General features: G+C 37.0%; 1 protein-coding gene across 1 annotated transcript in view; it reads left to right on the plus strand.

Moving 5' to 3' along the window:
- The first annotated feature begins 210 nt into the window (after positions 1–210).
- The window catches only part of NPFFR2 (neuropeptide FF receptor 2), a 68,753-nt gene continuing 50,773 nt past the window's right edge, over positions 211–18,190 (plus strand). Inside the window, exon 1 of the mRNA XM_047799459.1 lies at positions 211–470. The gene's annotated coding sequence lies outside the window, so the exon portion shown is untranslated. The remainder of the gene's footprint in view (positions 471–18,190) is intronic.

Genomic DNA, 18,190 nt, shown 5'->3' on the forward strand with positions numbered 1-18,190 from the left:
AGCTAAAAGGCAAGAACTCACAGCTCACGGTCCACTTTAGAGAAAGAAAGGGTTGTCACACTCTGCAGCCCGCAATGAACTCCTCATTCCTAAGAGGACATTAAAGCCTAACATTCATTGAATGCTTAATATGTACCAAGCACCATTTCAGGCATTTTGCACAGACATACTCATTTAATTCGCAGATTACCCGGTGACCATGATCAACATCGTCTGCAGTTTACAAACAAGTAAACTTGAGGCACAGTCAATCTATATCATTTGCCCACGGAGTGGAGCTGGGCAACCAACGAAGCAAGACTCCTCCTAGGGATGATTGCTTTCTTTTCTTTGCTACACTCGGATTCTGAATTTCACCGGAAGGTGATGTGGATGCCCCTTAGAGGGATGTGAATTGCTTCTTTGGAATCCCAGCAGCTGGCTGCTACCCCCTGGAGAGTGGCGTTTCTTCGGAGAGGGTCCGGGAGGCGGTGAGTGAGCCCCAGGCAGTAGGCGGGCGGTTGGGTCCGAGCCGCCAGGCGGTGGCAGACAGTGGAGCCGGGGCGGGATCAGAACCTGTTGCGGAAGCCCGGCGGGACATTTCTGCTTCCCAGCACCGCTAGGGCTCTGCCCTGGCGTGGTGTGCAGGTAAGAAAGGGCTGGAGTTACTCTGGCCTGGGCTGGGATCCTTGACGCCTGCCGCTGGCTTGATGATTTGTGTTAGCGATTGAGGAGTGCTTGGATTTTACTCTTTCAGCCTTTCCCAAATCCCTTCCTAGTTCCACAGCCCCTTCTCTGAGTCACAACAGTCCAGCAAGGCGACGCTTTGGTCACCAGCCTAACTTTTGGGGCTTCTTTCTCTGCCCAGGCTGTCCGGATCTTGGATGCCTGTCCCCAGGCTCGAAGTGTGGGGTGGGGGGCGGGGCGCTAGGGGTGGTGTGTTTTCCCCACCTTTAAAGTTCACCCTCATCAGAGCCCTATTGTTAAAACTTTTGTGTTCGGTCTCCTTGAAGAGCACACTGGATACCATGAGTTTGCTAAACTGCTCTCTTCAACCCTGATGATTCTGAGCAATGACCTTTGTTTATCTGAGACTGCGTCTTGTGAGTGTTTTGTTTGCCAGAAAGGCTGAAATACGCTTTCTTATCCGAGGCCAGGACACCTCAGAGCCCTCAGTGAAGTCACTGGAGAGAGTTTTAGCTCTTTCTGGGAGTAAGATAGGGTTTCCAGACAATGCCAAGTTTAGCCTCTCTTCTGCCAAACCCATCTTTTCCCCTCAGCTAAACTGTAGATATTTCCAAAGGTTTCTTTGTTTAAGAGTCTTAAATGTAAGATGACATACAAGAATAGGCTGGATTTTTTCCTGCTCAGAGTATTCTATTTTAACCGTGTGTTTAAATTTCTCTTTCCACTATACATCCAAATCGTTTTCAAGTGATAATAACTAACGAGGGGGAAGCTGGGTAAATTGTGGTTTGTAAACTGTGGACATGTTTGCTTCCAGCTTTGATCCTAATTATGTAAACCAAAATACCTCGTTTAAAATCATCTTAATAATAGTTTGAATTTGCAAAATTGCTATAAAATAGAACTATTTTCAGGAACAGAAAGCTGAGGCAATGGTATGCAGAGTTCAAGTAGTCTTTCCTCTGTTAAAAGCTGTTGTCAATCATTTAAGAGAACAGTCCTCTATATAGTGCACTATTTTTAAAGGTATATATTAATATTCTTAAAAAGGAGATATTGTAATAACCTAAGATGTGCTTTCACTCTTGCTTGATAATGCTAACATGTTACTCCTATGTTGTTATCTTTTGCTGTTTTATCAACATAATAGTTTTTCTAAAATCCTATCATCCAAAAAGATCTTCCTAACAGCCATTTTTTTCTTCATGTCTGTAGGCATCTCCAGGAAAGTCTGAATCTCAAACTTGTTTTTTTCTTCATCTGTCATCCATCTATTTTATCTGATATTTTTATTCTTGAGCATTTTGTGAGTACATTACAAAGTATTTAAAAGTATATATTAGATATTTGTTCTTTTATGATTCTGTTACCTCATAGCTCCCATTAATCATACTGCTCACCAGTATCTCTTTTACAAATGTCAAAGGCTGTAGAATGCTATAGATGTAAATTTACCATTAACCAGAAAATAATCTGCTCCTGCAAAATTAGTTTATTTATTGTTCCTGGCTTTTGTGTGATTTTTGATGAAAAATTCCATGCAAATGCATCTCTGATAAATATTCATGAACATTTTCACTGTAATGCACTAAAATGGATTTCCAGCTGTAATAAAGACACAAGATAAGAATAACTTTGTTTCTCAAAGCTTCATATATTTAAGAATAATAATTTTGTAAAATATTACCCTCCTCATTGTGGAGAGGGGGAATTAATTTTAGGTGAGCGCTTTAAAATTGTCATACATAATAAAAGAGATAAATAAAACCTCCCTTTCCTAAGATACATCTATATAGTCTTTTAATAATCTTACCTAATAGTTCTCTTAAACACATGAATTTCATGCTTGCAATCAGCCCACTGTTGACAGCTAATTTTTCTCTCCTTCCTAATCACCTTTAGTTCTTTTAAAATTTTGTTAAGGTTGATTTACAGCATTGTGCTAATTTCTGCTGTACAGCACAGTGATGCAGTTAGACATATATATGTATCCATTCCCACATAGGTTATCACAGAATATTGAGTAGAGTTCCCTGTGCCACACAGCAGGTCCCTATTGACTATCCATTCCACATACCATAGGGTGCATGTGCCATCCCAAGTTCCCAATCCTTCCCTCTCCCCAGCCCTCCCCCTTCATTAACCATTAGTCTTAATTAAGTTCCACCTCTAGGGGGATAAAATGGCTCTTAAATGAATTTTCCAATTGCCTTGAAACTCAACATTCTGGGCCAAGAGAGTTTCTCACTCTTCCAAACCAAAAGCAGATGGAACTATATTGTCCCAGCAATGAGTTAACAGTGGTCACCACAACAGATGGCTGTTTCAAATCTGTCTCATGTCCTTCATATACATTATGGACTTTTGAGATACAAGACTTATAAAAATGAAGAGATCAGGTTCTCTCCCTGGCAGGTTTCTGACTGGCTGTACCCATAAGGCAAATCATTTCACTTCTCCAAGATTTTTGGATATAAAAGGATGAGTTAGGACATGCTTCATAAAAGCCTTTTGCCCTCTGGGTTTCCCTGTTCCTCTGATAAGAGGGGAGATGCCCAGAGTGAGAAGGCATGCATATCCTTGTTTGCTACTTGAAAGCAGCCACCCTTAGGCAAGGCCCTGAGAATTCATAGGACATCAATGTCTCCTGTGTCAAACGGGCTCTCAGAAGGAGTGAACGGGATAGTATTGGTGACTGTGCTGGGCTACAGCACCTGACTCATAGAAGATGCATGGAGATGGTCTTTAAGGCATCCATCGCTGACAAATCTAAATTTTTCTCTGTCTCCAGTGAGGGAGGAGATGAGCAAAATGCAGAGAAGTTCCTTCTGCATGTTCAGGTGGCCACTACCAGTATAGCTCCTATAGTATGTGACAGAGACCAGGACATGGGAGGGTCAGAGCCTCAAGCATGAGATGAATGCCTCTTTGGTATCTCCTCAGCCCTCCCCTCAAAGTATGTTTTTTGGACACAAAGTCAACGTGAGTCAGGACAGCACAAAAATTAAACATGTCCATGTCACACATGACTGAGGAGACAAGTCCTATTCCAGTTCCCTGCCAAACTAGATGCAGCTCTCTGTTTCACATCAGGCACATTACATAAGGGACACGGGAAGAGAAACACAACCCAAATACACCAGGATCATAACTTAACAAAAGAACAAAACAAATAAAATCACACCTGAAATGCCAAGAAATTGGTTCTCTCTCAGCTTTGTTGCCACTGAAAATTTAACATTTCCAAATATAACCAAGGTATATTTCTTACTTTTCTTTTTGGGCTGTTTAAGGTTCTCATTTAGGTACCTGCATAAAACCTGGCTTCCCCTGTTGCAACTGCAGACTAAGGTATCTTCTACTAGTACTAATGCACCTTTTTCTAGTCCCTCACAGAAATCTCTGTTGACCTATGTTTGCAAAGCTTTGGAGGGTCTGCCAAACATATGAGACATTACAGTTCTGGATGCTCTGGGAAACAGCAATTTCCCAAGGCCAAATGAGATGGTGATAGCTAGCCTTTAGTGAGATGTCACTCTACACTCTATGTGCAGATCTCATTTAATCCTCATGATTGTAGAAACTGAGTATAATCATAGTCCTTGTTTTATTGAGAAGGAAACCAAGGCTTGGAAATAATCTGGCATAAGTAAACATATTTCCCAGACTGAGGAATGAGGGTGATGAACTCACACAGTGTTCAAGTCCATGTGCTTAAATTCTATACTACAGGGCACCCAACTCTACAGTAATAGCAGTTTACAGTCAAAGTACTTATTTCTGCATATGCCAAGCTCTTCTTAAAAAAAAAAATGCATTCTTAGGACGAAATACATATTGTAATATGTATTTATTAATTGAAGGCTTAATTGAAGTTTTTCATAAGGGGAAATAGGAAAAATCAGTTACTCGTGAAACTTTTTCAAATGTCTGTACCTGAGTCCCACCACTGGACACCAGTAGGTCTGGAGTTGGGGTCTGGGTGTATGTACGTTCATGATTCTGAGTGAAAAGAATCCATGCAATTGCTCCTAGTGGAAAAAAAGTGGTCCCAACCCACATTGCTGTTTGCATCCATAGACAGAAGAAACTTAAATATTGTCTGGGAAAACGCATATTTAGAGAAAATGGAACAAGAGGATAAATATTTTATAAATTTAGTCTCTGTACTAGAGTTTATTGCCTGTGGCTATAAAACTCAATACAGAAAAATTCCAGATCAAGAGGGTGTTTCTCATATTTTCTGGGAAAGGATGGCAGGGATCTGTTCATTTTGCAAACTCTTCCTCTGTGCCATCTCAAACATCCTGTCTCCTTGCAAAATTGAGACATTTAGAGAAGTGTCACCTGTAGTATCCAGGGTCTCTCTGAACTGTCAAAATTTCCTGTAAAGTAAGGGATCTCGTTTAATGGTGTTACTTAAAGACTTTATTTAATTGAAAGTACGTATTTCAAGTTTCTAAAATTTCCTTTTCCCTTTCACTCCCTGTCCCGGCAATCTTGGCACACTGTCAAGTGAAAGTGGGCTCTTATAAGCAGAGGGTAACATGCTGGAACTAACAGGAGCCCTCCAGGAGAATTGATAGCCTAATGCCCTTGGTTCCTTACGCATAATCTCCTGGTCTTCTCTCTGGAATCCCCCATCCTCAACAGGTTTGCAAGGTAATTTGTCCTTGGGTGGTCATTTATATCATTTGTCTCACCACAGTGCTCCTTCATGCTTCAAAGTCTTTGGCTAGAATCCTGCCCCTTTGAGGGGATTCCCTTTATCTCCACTTCTTTCATCTGGAAAAGCCACCTCAAATGATCTCTGACCCATTGTGGGACGGATGCTTCTTCCAAAATTAGCAGCCCTGGGGTCTTGCTGAAGACTAAGAGGAGCTTGCCTAAGTACCCCTATCATGAGTTTGCTTCTCTTGATATTTTGATTATGCAAGTTTTAGTAACTTCTGCTAATTCAAGTTTTGCTATGGAGGCAGGGTCTTGAAGATTCTATAGTCTGCAAGCCTGATGACTTTCAAGTTCATATGTAGCTCTTACTCCTCTTGTCCAAATGTCCCTCCATCCTCAGACACTCCAAGCTTGGTTACTTACAGCTTTTGCACCTGCTGTCCTCCTGCCCAGGAACCTAGTCCGTCAGAGTTGAAAAGCAGGGATTCTTTCGGCCCCTTCAGCTGTAGGTCTGGTGTGCCTCCCCTCGCCACTTGTCATTACAGTATTCTCCCATCTGTGCTGGAGCCCACTTGCTGCTGAGACCACCTCCATTTCCCTGTTTACTTGTTTATGGTCTTACTCTCCAGGAAGAGAATCTAATCTGCACGAGCGTGAACTTGATGCTTGTAATATTAACTCCTGCCTCAATGCCTAGAATGATCTGGCACATAGTGGAAACTCAGTAAATATCTTTGGTGGAAATTTCGTTTCCATCATCCTATCAGATTCTCCTGCATCTTCTGTGGATCTAATCAGGCTGCTAAAATTTCAACCCTAGGTCTCATTCTTCCTTTTGTGCAATTTCTTTTTCTCCTTTCCACTGATCCTACCTTACCTAGAAGAGCAATCCGCACATATATTTTCATTGCATGTGGGAGAAAACATTTTGAAAGAGCCATTTATTTACCATTGGCTGCACTCTTTTAATATACATGCAGATTCCATGGTATCTGTGTATGTTGATTTTTAAGAATAATCTGGGTCTGAGCACTAAAAAATAATATGGTACAAAATTATATAACATTTACTTTTTTAGTAAATTAAATCCACCCATTCTGATATTTTCATTTGCATAATTTTTCAGCTTTAAAATAGTTTATTTTTAAAGTGTGTATAATATGTAATCTTATATAAGTGCCCAAATTAACATATTATATTGTGATTAAATTCTTAATTCTTCAATATCCTTTATCTCAGCCCACTCCTTTTTCTCCTCAGCTTCCAAATCACATGTTAGCAACTAAGTGTTATTATTCTAGGTTTGCCTGTGTTTTTACAATCATTCTCATACATATGCATACAAACACACTCGTGTGTATATGCATGCACCATCATTTTGTCATCGTTTTTCAAAAATACACATTTTGTTTTAATCATTAATACCTTTGAAAAAGCCTCCATTTGCAACTACAACTGAAAAAATTAAAATTCTAAATGTCTGTATACTATCCCATGATATGAATAATAAAGAAACAATAAATTCAACCTGTCTCCCATTTATAAACACTTAGTTTCCAGTGGGTTTTATTTGTTTAGTGTCATCACAAATTAAGGCTATAATAAAAATAATTTATAAATGTTTTTATATCTAAATTCAAGAGGTAAAAATATTTTCAAATTTTAATGTCTTTTGTCATATTGTTTCTAAAGGGTTCCAAACACTCACATTTTCACCAAAAAATTATGAAACTACTCTTAACTCATGTCCCCACAGCCAGAGCTGTTGTAACTTTAAAAGTTTTGTTACATTAATTTGAATCTCAATTTGTGAAACAATATCTTTTCATGTTTTTTAATTTTTGTGTTTTCTCTTATGTAAACTGTTGAATCAATATCCTTGTTAATTTTTCTGCTGAGTTGTCTTTGATGAATTTAGTGTTTGATTATTGACTAACTCATAATTTCCATATTTCCTACTGCCCTAATTCATAATTTTATTATGCACATTCAACTTTTTAACTTTTATTGTGTGAATTTTAACATTTTAGCATTAATATGATTTTCTCTATTCCTAGATCAGGCATATAGTTGTCCAGATTTTACTGACTTGAAATTTCATTTTTGTTTCATTTTTTAAGTTTTTAACATTTGTACTTAATTCAAATGAATTTAAATTTAATTTTCAAATTTTTTCATTTCTATAACAACTCTAAATTGCTTTATGTTTGCCATATAACAATTTTCTGATACTTTAAAAAGCAAGTCTTCCCACTAATCTCCCTCATAATTTTCCTGGCTCTTCTTGGGCATTTATTGTACATGTATTGTTTTCCTGATTTCACTGAATTATCCTTCTGTGTTGTCATGTAGCTCATTGAATTTCTTTTAAAATAGCTGTTTTGAATTCCTTATCGGGTAAATCATAGATCTCCATGTCTTTTGGATCAGTTCCTGGAGAATTACTGTGTTCCTTTGATGGTGCCACATTTCCTAAATTTTTCATGTTCTTTAAAGTCTTGTGTTGATACCCTCACCCTGGATTCATCTCCTCCAGTATTTGTTGACTCACTTCAGATGAAAGCTTCCATCAGCCCTGCCAGGGTTTGAGGCTTTTGCATACCTCCTGTAGGTTATACCTGCTTCAGACTTCTTGCTTTTTGTGGCAGAATCCTTAAGCTGATTACATTCTCTTGGTTCTGCCAAGCCAGGCCAAGTGTTGACAGTCTCCCTTTTTATTCCCAAGGGCAGTGCTAAATGCTCAAGTGGTCTCTCACAAGTCCACATATTTGGGCCAGCTTATTGTTTGTGCCCAGTAACCTTCTGCAAATGTTCCTCTCTCACTAGTCTGTGGAACTCACATTGGGAGCTGGTCATGGGGTTGATGGGGTTGTGTGTGAGTGAAGCATGTGGAGTACTAGGAGTATCAGGGGGCCAGTTGGGGAAATCCACAAAAAAAACTTCCCCAGTGGCTTATAGGCAGGTCTCTCAATAGAGTCTGTGATGCAAGAAATAGAATTCCTGTCTCTTTTGAGCCCTGGCTGCTGTCCTCCCAGATGCTCATTGCAGTTCATGACTCAGTATTCTGAATGGGGCAAGAGATGAATGGCCTTTTTTGGCAGCATCCCATGAAGCTGGGGAAGTTGGGTACTCGCTCCAATGTTCAAATTCACCCCACCCCCAGCAGAAAATACAAGCCAAGAAGTGTTCTCTTGGGACTAAACTGTGCCTCCTGGGGAAAGGGTTGTATGAGCCATGTATTTATGAAGATGTGGCGCAATGGACTCTTATTTAGTTTGATCACTATGGAAAGCAATCAGATTTTGTTATTTTTTTTCTTTTTAGGGCCACACCTGCAGCATATGGAGATTCCCAGGCTAGGGGCAAATGGAGCTGTAGCCACTGGCCTACACCACAGTCATGGCAATGCAAGATCTGAGCTGCATCTGCAGCCTACACCACAGCTCACGGCAATGCCAGCTCCTTAATCCACTGAGCGAGGCTAGGGATCGAACCTGTGTCCCCATGGATACTAGTCAGATTCGTTTCCACTGAGCCATGATGGGAACTCTTAGATTTGGTAAAGTTTAAAATGTAAGTGCTTGATATATGTGCATAAGGAAATATGTGTAAGTCTCACTGTCATAATGTTAATCACAGTATTGTCTCTAATTAAAAAATTAAAGCAACTTAAGTCACTAGAAAATGGGTAAATAGTCATATGATGAATACTACAGCTAGGCCAAAGAGCAACTGCTATGGCTTCATTAAATGGAGACATTCTGGAAGGATTTGAGTCCTGCTCAGTCATAACTTGAGGTAGTTATGTGTCCTGTCTCTACTGCAGCTTTGTAAAACATAGACAATAATACTTACCTCAAGAGTTAAGTATAGAACAAGCAAAGTATTTAGGACAATGGCTATTACACAGAGAGAACTCATTAAAGGTTAATTATTACTGTTATTATTTGGACAGTAAAAAAAATGAGCTAGATCTGTCTACGTGTACATGGAAGAAACCTAAAAACACTATATTGAATTCAAAAGAAAAAAGTTACAGAATATGCACTATGATAACTGAAATCAACAGTAAACCAAATTCCTACAAATCAATACATGTTAATGCTTGCCAGTATTTGTAGGCAGAATGTAAAAATAAAATGGAATCATACAAAATAAGTGCATCATAACAATCACCTAAAACTGAAAGGACCAAGCATTTATCAGAGAATGTTTCATTCATAAAAATATAAGTCTTTCAGGGAGTTCCCATCGTGGTTCAGTGGGTTAAGAACCCATTAAATCCATGAGGATGTGGGTTTGATCCCTGGCCTCGCTCAGTGGGTTAAGGAACCAGCGTTGCCATGAGCTGTGGTGTAGGTCATAGATGTGGTTTGGATCTGGCATTGCTGTGGCTGTGGTGTAGGCTGGCAACTGCAGCTCCGATTCAACCCCAACCTGGGAACTTCCATATACTATAGATGTGGTCCTAAAAAATAAAGTAAGTCTTTCAACAAGTAAAACAGATATTAATACCTGTCAATACATAAGTCTGACCCATAATACTATTACCCTTATATCGTAAATGTTTCAAAAAACCCAAAAAGATTAAAATGAAGTAAAAATTTAAAGCTAAAAAATTTAAAATTTAGAAATCAAATAACAAATGTGTGAAGTTTTATAAAAATGTAAAAATGATTGAAATATTATTTAATCAAGATCTCAGGTAAACAATAAGAAAAATACTAAGACCTTGTGTATTAATAGACATTAAGATTCATGAAAAAGCATTTGCAAAAGAGAAAATATAAATGGTTTAAAATACATAGAAAAATTCTACCCCTTCACCAATAATTTGTAAAAATGTTCATTGTAGCAAAAACACAATTTTGTTGATCTCTCATGTAATCAAATTTTTGAAAAATTATATTAGCGAAATGGGCACTGCATATGTTGCTGGTTTGACACTAAAATTTTTAGATAATCTCAAAATAATTTGAGGAAGATATAAAAATAGTACTTAGTCATCAGGAAAAAATTGATATACACTTTTAATATAAGTTTATGTCTGTTTGTTTCACTGCTAATAAATAAAAACTACTGAATAAAAAAAACTCCATAAACAATAACGTTTGGTTATATCAGTACATACTTAACATTCATTGCCCTTAGGGTACCGTCCAAGTCTCTATTATGGCTGAACAGGTGCATTTTGGTTTGTTCCATACCTATAATTCCTTATAGCTTTCCTCGAACCATGCTACCTTTCCAGCTCTAGGCTTTAGCCACAGTGGATTTCTGCCAGGCTCTTTCCTCTCGGTTTTGGTGAATACTAATTTCTGCAATTCTCACTGATGTCCTCCCACCCCACCTGCTTAAATATGACATTCTTCAGGTTTTGATTTAACCCCTTGATTTAATCTTTCCCCACAGGAGGCCTGCACAGTCAGATTAGACAAACCTGTCTGATATACTTGTCCTATTGTTCAGAGTCCCCAGTCATACAACGCACCATCCTTAGAGTTACTTGATTAGTGTTTGTCTTCTATGCAGGACTGTAAGCTTTATGCAGGCTGGTGTGTCTGAGTATTGTGTTTCGTTAATAGCAGAACATACTGAATGCATGCATGAATTAATGTGTGAGTAAATGAATGAAAATCATAGAAAATATGCTGGCTTGTTAATAGCTTGGGTTCCATAAGGTTTTACAATTAATAATAACTTCCTTTTTTCCTCACCCGAGTTTGGAACTCTAGAGATATATGCAGAAGTGAGGCAAAGAGACATCAAAATATTAGATTTATACCCTCCTACACCACTGGTAGGAATATAAATTGGTACAACAGCTATTGAAAACAGTATGGAGGTTTCTTAAAAAACTAAAACAGAATTACCATATGACCCAACGATTCCTGGGTATATATCCAGAAAAGACAGAAACTCTAAATCAAAAAATATAGGCACTCCAATGTTCATAGCAGCACTATTTACAATAGCCAAGACATGGAAGAAACCTAAGTGTCCATCAACGGACCATTGATTTAAGAAAATGTGGTATGTGTGAATATATGCGCATACATATATGTGTGTGTGTGTATGTGTATGTATGTGTGTGTGTGTATATATATATATATATATATATGAAAGGACATTACTCAGCCATAAAAAGAGTGAAGTATTGCCATTTGCAGCAACATGGATGGACATAGAGATTATCATACTAGGTGAAGTAAGTCAGAGAAAACCAAATATTATATAATTTATATGTGGAATATAAAAAATACAAATGAACTTATTTACAAAACAGAAACAGACTCCCAGACATGCAAAATCATGGTTACCAGGAGTTCCTGTTGTGGTGCAATGAAAACAAATCCAACTAGGAACCATGAGGTTATGGGTTCGATCCCTGGCCTTGCTCAGTGGGTTAAGGACCCAGCGTTGCCGTGAGTTGTGGTGTAGGTCTGATGTGGCTGGGATTTGGCGTTACTGTGGCTGTGGTGTAGGCCGGCAGCTATAGCTCTGATTAGATCCCTAGCCTGGGATTCTCCATGTGCCGTGGGTGCGGCCCTAAAAAGCCAAAAAACACAGAAAATTATGGTTACCAAAGAGGAAAGGTGGGGGAGGGATAAATTAGGAGTTTGGGATTACACACTACTATATATAAAACAGACAAACAACGTTTCTACTATAAAGCTCAGGGAGCTACATTCAACATCTTGTAATAAAGATGGAAAAGAAATCCGAAAAAAGACTCTCTCTATTCATCTGAATCACTTTGCTGTACACCTGAAACCAATGCACTATTGTAAATCAATTATATCTCAATTTTAAAAACTAGCTTTGTTACTGACAAAACTGCTGTTTGAGAATGTGGTGAGGCTGTGGGCAAGGGGATTTGTTCTGAAAGTTATTCCTAAATCAGAGAGAGTTTTCCACTTAATTTCTCAAACACAGGGAGAAAACCCAGTTCATAAAATTTTTTATGAACAGAGTATGATTCTTACAGGCAGCAAGTTCCAAAAGAGTAATAAAAAGCCTAGAGATTAAGTTTGGTTTTTTCTCGCAAATTCCCTGATTCTTACCAGAAGAGTGAGTGAATGAAGCCTCAGAAGACTCGACTGAGAAAAATTTTCTCCCTCTGGAAACATCAGAAGGAAAGAATATTATCTGCATGTGGTGGTAATTTGGGTTTTCATTCTTTGTTTACATTTTCTGTATTTTCAAATGATCTTTTGATCACAAAAAATAATTCTTAAACATGGTTGGCAACAGTAGTTTTCGTTACTTATTTTCTCCCAAGTGTTAGTTGAGCCAGTTGCATATGTCGATATTCACGTAAAATTGCAGGTCTCATGTGAAGGAATGAAAGAAGTACCTAATGGAAAAAGTGATCAATTTCTTAGGAATATCTAAAGGAAAAAAATCCCTTTAATGATTCACAACTGCATGAGAACAGCCTCTCGTGTGAGAAAATTATGTTTTACATGAAGTGATGAATACTAAGACTTTCTTCACGGTACTTTGGTGATGTGGCCAGTATTTTCACACTATTTCCTTTTCCAATATTTTCACACTGTTTTTCCACAAGCAACCAGCAATCATGATTTTTATTGGAGTTAAGAGCCAGAAAGATCATTAAACATTCTTTTTAATTTTATTGATTATCAAACTACAGTGTACAAATATTAAATCATATAACTTAGGGAGAGCCAAGATGAGGGATCAAATATATTATCCTCCAACTTTTTCTTTTTTTTTAGGGCCACACCTGTGACAAACGAAGTTCCCAGGCTAGGGGTCGAATCGGAGCTATAGCTGCCAGTCTATACCACAGCCACAGCAACGCGGGATCTGAGCTGCGTCTGAGACCTACACCACAGCTCGTGGCAACACCAGATCCTTAACCCACTGAGCGAGGCCAGGGATCAAACCCGCATCCTCATGGATACTAGTTGGGTTTGTTTCCACTGAGCCACCACAGGAATGCCTATTATCCTCCAACTTGATGTCTTCTCTGCTTTAAAATACTGCCACTCACCACAGTTTACAACTTTTGAAGATCTTGTAAAGGAGGAAATGCAGGCAAGTCCAGAGCAATACACCTTCCAATAAAGAAAAGAAAGAAAGTTTGCATTCCCTGGAAAACTTCATGAGTAAAGCACTGTGGGTGGTACCACCAGGTCTCCTAACTTGTTCTCTATGGAATATGTTATTAAAATTGAAAGTACTTACCTCTTACGTTCAAATATTTTTAAAACCTACCTTTCAACCTTGTGTTGGTGGGGTTAGTACTCTGTTGCAAACAGTTGTGTTGTTTTATACACAAGTGAGTAACAAGGATTATACTTCAAAAATTAAACTAGAGCATGTCATTTTAAAATTGCTATTTGGAAATAGGAGCAAATGTACGTTTATTAAACAGAATCTGATAACACTCAGTTTCAAGGCTGGGTCGTTTCTTGGGTTAGCTTTTTAATTTTTTTTTTTTAAGGACCTAAAGAGGGATTTTCAATTTTGTGTCTTCATCAAGGATACCTGTGTGTTCCAAAACATTCAGTATGAACAGAATTTTAATTTAGCTTACCAGGCTAAGTGCAGTAACATTTCTGAGGATGGTTATTTTGGTAAATATGGGCAAAAGGGCCTAGAAAATTATCTTCTAACCGAAGCTACAGAAAACAATCTGCCATTGATCTGCAGAATATGTTGTCTGGTGTTTTAAACATCTGGGGACTGTATGATGAAAGGATTTTTTAAATATGCTACAGTTGTAGCCTTGAACATGATAGAATTTGATAACTAAAAGAATCACCTTACAAAGCTGTGATCCACAGCTGTGTTCTCTTGAGCGTAAGCTCATGTTTATACCAAGAGTTCCAAACATCAATTATTAGACATTGCAGGTTTTACATTTGACAAATTCTCATCTTTCAGGTGAAGTAAATACAAACTCAATTAAGAATAAAACTATAGTCACACATTCCTTAGTGGGCTTTACCTAAATAGAATGCCAAAATTTGGGGGAAAAATTCTTCCACATTTTTGTTCATTTTCAGTGAGAATAATTATTTTATAGACATAATTCAAACTGTTTTCACATTAGCATCTCCTTAGCTGGGAAAACCAATACTGCAGTGAGTTTTCTTTGACCATCTATGCAAGATATATACACACCTAGAAAACAAAACTCTTAATAGTAGTATAAAAGGAAAATTTTATCAGTAAAGGTTGACCAAGTGTGAATGTAATAATTTCAGAAGAAACAACTTGATAGATGATAAATCTCATAGCTGTAAGTTATAAAAGAAGGGATTTAAGAAAGCATTCTTTCTAATTTAAATGCATTATTCATTTGTACTAGAATAATCGGAAATGCAATTACAAGTTTATTTTCTTCTTCCCACAACCATGCCGTCTAATCTGCTATTTTTGTATATCAAATATGAAGTTTAACCCTAGGTTAAAGCACATTCTTCCCTTTAGAAAGGGTTGTAAATTTTTAAAACAATATCCAGGTTATATCCAGGGTAGCCAAATTAAAGGATCTATGTGTAAATTTGAATCTCCAAACTGTACAGACTAATAAGAATAATGTCACACAATATACCATTTCCATTAACCAGACGACATAGACTGCTACAAAGTTATCTGTAAGCAGAAAACAACAACGAAGTCACTGATTCCCAGTAGAGATATTTCTCAAGGTCTCCCCATTCCCACCCTAATCCTTTGTGGGGAGTAAAGTGGATCCGGGAGAAGGGGGAAAACAGCTTTGAAAAAAGAATGAGAGAAAAAGGAGCCTAAGACTGTACTAAAATTATCTCCAGAAAGAGAAATTTCACCCTATGAGCAAAAATACTGAAAATAGTACTTGCATATTTATAAGTATTCTTTAATATCAGTAATGTTTTGTGCTTTTAAGTGTATGAGTTTTACACATCTTTTCCTAAATGTCTTCCTATGTATTTCATTTCTTGATTCACTGCAAATCCGTTTTTAAAATTTTATTAAAGTTGTCCATTGCCAATATATAGAAATACAGTTGACATTTGTAAATTGACCTTATTATATTCTAAGACTTGCCAAATTATTATTTATAGCGGCTTTTCATATATATAGCATTTTCTATGAACATGATCATTTTTCTATGGGAATAAAGACAGTTTTAGTCCTGGATCTGTATGTCTTTTGTGCAATGGCCGTACCTGTAGTACGCCATTAAAACAGTGTAAGCGAGGGCTTTGCCTGTTCCTTATTTAAGGGTACAGTTTTCAATCATTTTACCATTAACTATGATAGCAGTTTATGATTTGCTAGATGTCTGTTATCATGCAGATGAAATTCTCTTTATTCCCAGTTTTAAAAATTTACGTAGCAATGAACACCATTTTCTACATTCATGAATTGGAAAACTATTAAGATTTTAATTCTCTTCAAATTGATCTGTAGATGCAACACAATCCCAACAAATATTAGCACACTTTTTTTGAAGAAAATGATAAGCTTTTAATGTATATGGAAAAGCAAAAGGCCTAGAAGAGACAAACTTTTTTTTTTTAAATGAACAAGTTTGTAGCACTTAAACTTGGTTTTAAGATTTATTGTAAAGCTACAATAATTAAGACAATGTTATGGTTTAAGCACAGAATATAGATCAATAGAACACAGTAGTGCAGAAATAGACCCATACTTATTTGGTCAATTTATTTTAGACAAAGTATCCAAGGTAATTCAATCAGGAAAGGATAATCTTTTGAATAAATTATACAGGACAACTGGATATCTCTAGGGGAAAAAAATTTACCTAGACCCTTACCTCACACCATATGCAAAAAGTAGACCAAAGTTGAGCACAGGCCTAAACATATGAGCCGAAACTACATAACTTCCACTAAAAATAATTTGTGTAAATATTTCTTAAATATAGCACAAGAAGCACAAATCATAAAAGAAATAAAATTAGTTTCATCAAAAAATTAGCTTCATCAAAATAAAAAAAAAAACCCTTTTGCTCTTTAAAATACACAATTAAGAAAAAGAAGCCACAAGCTAGGAGAAAATATTTGCAAAACATATTTTAAAAAGGGCCCATATTAAGAAAATATATAAATTTTTACAACTCAAGAATACAAAGAATCACAAATAAATTGGCAAAAAATTTGGATGTTTTTAAAAGAAGGTATATAATAGCCAATAAACACATGAAAAGATGTTCAGAATCCCAAGTTTTATGAAAAAAAAAAACACTAAATTCTATACATACCTCTGTAACATGCACTCTCAATGGGAGTGATATCACCTCCAAGGGGGTAAAAAATTAGTCTCTGGGGGAGGTGAAAAAATACTTCTCTTTTTATGTATAAAACTTAAATACATATACATAGGTATAATTGACAGACATACACAATACCTAAGGGACAGTATTAAAATTTCATGGTGGGTGATTAAGAAAACAATGTCTAATATGGCTCAGGGTAGGGGGTAGACAAAAATGACAAAAAAAAAAAAGTTTAAGAGGTACTGCTCTGCTCAAATGTTCCACTAAATGAAATTAAAAAGATTGACCAGAGTAAAGTGTTGATGAGGGTGCGTAGGAACTGGAACTCTCACGCATTACTGGCAGGAATACACAACAGATCTGTCACTTGCAAAAACATTGACATTATATCAAAAGTTAAATACACACTCAACATGTGACTCAACATTCCCATCCCTGGATATTTATGCAAGAGAAATGTAACCATTCGACCACACAAAGACTCGCTCATGAATGTTTATGGCAACATTATTCAAAATAGCTAAGAAGTGAAAACTACTCAAATGGCCTTTACCTGGTGAATGTACAAACAAATCTGGAATATCCATACTTTGAAATGCTACTCACTAATAAACGGTAACCAACTATTGATATATGCAAAGCATCAATGAACCTCGAAAACATTAAGCTAAGTGAAAGAAGTCAAGTCTTAAACATATACTGTTGGATTTTATTTATATGAAATTTTAATAAAACCAAATAAATAGAAAATCATAGTTGCTTAGGCTAGGGCTTGGGAGAGGAAATTTACTGAAAAAAAAAAGCACAAAATAACCTTTTGGCATGACAAAAATGTTGTATATATTTACTGTCATGACAGTTACATGAATATAAGCCATTGTCTAATGCATTAAAATGTACACTTAAAGTGGATGAATTTTATTGCCTATAATTTTATTGCACCTAAATAAAACTGTAAAAAGAAACACATAACTCACTGAAAAATAGAAGAATCTATAAGTCTATACTGAAATAAGTAAAAATTTCCTTATAATAGATTGCTAATTAGTAAATATAGAAGACACTGCAGAATTAAAAACTCACTATTTGGCAACCACCATTGTAATAACTGACTCAGGCACCAATCATCAATGAAGGTAAACCTGGTGAGTGAAGGTTTAATGACTGTATCAGTTGTCTAGGACTGCGGTTAAGTTAACATATTCCCATGAATTTAGTGGCTTAAAATAAATTGATTCACAGTTCTAGAGGCCAGAAGTCTGGAATCAAGATGCAAGCAAAGCAAGACCATGCTCCCGCTGAAAGTTCTAGGAGAGGATCCTTCCTTGCTTCTTGCCAATTCCTGGTGGTCCAAGCACACCTGGCCTGCTGCAGTGTAACTCCAGTCTCTGTCTCAGTCTTCCCATTGCTGCCTTCTCTGTATGCCTGAGTCTAAGCCTTCCTCTGCCTTTCTCTTAGGAGGTCACCTATTATTGGCTTTAGGGCCCATCCTAAATCTGGGATGATCTCATTGGGAGATCTTTAACAATATCTACAAAAGCCTCCTTTTCCAGGTAAGATCACACTCACGGGTCCCAAACGAATCTTTGCAGA

The sequence above is a fragment of the Phacochoerus africanus genome, chromosome 10 (assembly GCF_016906955.1).
Source record: "Phacochoerus africanus isolate WHEZ1 chromosome 10, ROS_Pafr_v1, whole genome shotgun sequence".
Taxonomy (NCBI): domain Eukaryota; kingdom Metazoa; phylum Chordata; class Mammalia; order Artiodactyla; family Suidae; genus Phacochoerus; species Phacochoerus africanus.